The 2,852-nt window shown below is 49.2% G+C and overlaps 1 pseudogene; it reads left to right on the top strand.

Annotated features, from left to right (window-relative positions):
• Positions 1-505: 505 nt before the first annotated feature.
• Positions 506-683, top strand: LOC126528667 (U2 spliceosomal RNA; annotated as a pseudogene).
• Positions 684-2,852: the final 2,169 nt, after the last annotated feature.

The following is a 2,852-nucleotide window of genomic DNA, read 5'->3' as shown; positions in this document are numbered from 1 at the left end:
TGCTGGTCAGCAGACTCGTGTTTGTTCCCGTTGCTTCTTCATTTTTTAATGTTTAATTGCTGAAAAAGTCAGCCCCATGTTAGGAATAGGGATGTTTACTCGGAAACTTTTGTATAAAGATATCTTTATAGAAAAGTTTCCAAGTAAACATTCTGACACGCCCTATTTCTGCGTCTGTCTTGTATACCTTGCTGCGCTTGCGAAGCGCGATGCGATCGCAGATGCAAACCCGTACAACGTCCGCAACTTACGCACGAAGTACCGAGCAAACGTATAAAATCATCAGCCATTCCACTCTGTGAAGGTTGATGACCAGCGAAGCTGTGTAGCACACGACACAGAGGTGGTACAGAATTTTGAACTAAGGTACGAACTCACTGGGCGTTATTTTTATATACATTCGCGTGTGCGACGGGACCGCCACCACGGGAGAGCGGAAGGAAAGGAAAAGGCGATACGCAAGCGCTTGGAACGCCGACAAAGAGAGGGCGGTGCGAACTTAGAAGTGGCCGACGCGGGTCAAAGTGTAGTGTCAGTTCTCATCAGCTTAATATCTGATACGGCTTCTATCTGGACCAAATGTTAAACTTGTTTTTGCAAGTTGGCGGATTGCTTGAAGCCGGCTTCACCTCCGCCGCGGGTCGGCCCTGTATTGCACTATCTTCGGGATATGTCCACGGTTTTCGCACACGCACACGAAAAATGCACCGAAGCCTAGCCACAAACAGCTTCGCTGTAAAATAGCATGACAGCTATAGGAATGGGACTGAACCAGTCAGTGTATATGTCACAGTAATCACAACGATATCGTCATTACCATTACTAAATGGTGAAAATAAATGTTTACATCTCACGTCAGGCTTGCATTTGTGTCGGCACTCGGCATGGCGACGTCCGCTCTGTTCATTTTCGATGACGTATTCTGAACACGCCTACAGCTGTACAGTCCAGCCTAGCGGCGTCATAGTTGAAAGGGCCCCAAGAGAATGAGTGGAGTACTCGAAACGCATTGAGATTTCAGCTGTGATATCGCGTGCTCGCTCTTTTTTGAAACGTGCTGGAGATATGTTGAACTAAAAGGCTTTTGTTGCTTGCGGACTGTTTCGAAGGGGCCACTTCTGTAATTCTTGGTAGTCAGACCAAAAATACGTAGCTGCCAGAAACTCGCAAATTTTACTAGAGCAACCTTTACCGCTCTGTTCGATAACAAGTAGTCCTTTGCAGTAACTCGTCGGCTCCCAAGATAGATAAATCACGTCCAGGGCTGTTGCCGCGCACTGTAGCCTAAAGCTATCCCAAAAAAAGCCTCGAACACGCCACGGCATCGCCCCTCTCCCCTCCGAAAAAAGAAAAAAAGTTCCCAAGTAGGGTCCTGGCTTCTACTGGCAAACAACTCGAGACTCCTCAAATGTGAAAAAAAAATTGAGGAGCCATTCCATTGTGAAGGTGGATGACCATGCAGCGAAGCTGGAGCACATGACACAGGGTTAGACAAGCGTACATACATTTACTTTCATCATTTAGTAATGGTAATGACGATATCTTTGTGATTACTGTGACATATACACTGACTGGTTCGGTTAAAATCTTAGACGGATCCTTGGCCAAAGTCTGTACACGACCGTCGTTGAGTAGTTGAGTGACCTGTAGTGGCGAAACCTAACTCTTCTAGCACAAACTGAGTGAACCATTTCCTGTATGCTGAAAGGTCCACATTGAAGTATCCAACGACGATCACAGAGGTAGTGTCATCACGGCTAACACTTGCAAAGTGCCTGGTCGTGAACTTCTCGATATCACACTTGGGTGTGCCTGGAGATATACACAGTGGTTATCGCAATTCTGTCTCTCATTTGTACGGCGCAGACATCCCCATAGTCAGCGACATCATCCTCTTGCGAGTCAAGAGGACGTTGGTCAAGCGTGTATGGTTGTACGTACACTTTGTCGTTTTTGTATATGGCAATGCTTCCTGCTTGTGAGTCCATGTTGTGAGGATTGGGGGGTCAATCCCATCGCTCGTAATCAGTTGTCAAGATTGGAGTCGGGCATGAATTATATGATAGCTGGCCCATGCCGTCGTCCAACTTATCCACGCTGAGGACGTTGTTGAAGGGAAGGACTGCTTCTCATCGCGAACGAGGAATATGGGTTTATTTACAGTATCTACATAAGGACGTTGCAGTTCATCAGTCTAGCATGACTGCGAGAGAAAGTACACTGAGCAGCCGCACAACAGCGGTTTATAAACACTCGGTTCTCCCTCAATCCCAAGGTGAGGGAAACGTTCGACCAGGCACCGTAGACGAGCTGACCAGGCACCGTAGGCGAGCCGACCACGCACCGTAGGCGAGATGACCAGGCACCGTAGGCGGGAGGGCTTACACACACACATTTCCGCACAGGTTCACGGTCCCCAGCCGAGGTCAGATGGTCTTCGCAGAACTCGGGGCTTACGTCAATAAGGGTGCATTTTATTCCCCGAGCTGACCCCCGCAGCGCCCATTGTCCTGCGTCTTGAACGGCGCGTGGGAAGGGGCCTCGAACTACGTTCCCTCGGGGACTCCCTCGTTCACAGCAGACCAGGTTGGCGGTGGCGGGTTCAGGCACAAAGCCTGCTTCGTCGCACTCATCTTGGCTCCAGCGACGGAGAGTCGAGGACGCGCGTATTGTTCTCCACGCACAGTCGACTTAAGACGCCGTGGCTATAGGTTTGCGGTGGCGTTCCAGGAAAAGTTGACCCACGCTGTCGCAACTGGCTGGCAAAACTTGCACGTCAGCGGGCCGTTCTTAACAATGTGCGGTTCACAAACGATTCCAGTATACCGATCGACTTGAAAAAAAAAGTACTT

This window comes from Dermacentor andersoni, chromosome 9, assembly GCF_023375885.2.
Source record: "Dermacentor andersoni chromosome 9, qqDerAnde1_hic_scaffold, whole genome shotgun sequence".
Taxonomy (NCBI): domain Eukaryota; kingdom Metazoa; phylum Arthropoda; class Arachnida; order Ixodida; family Ixodidae; genus Dermacentor; species Dermacentor andersoni.
Note: the sequence above shows the minus strand (reverse complement) of the source record. Positions and strands in the feature narration are given on the sequence as shown.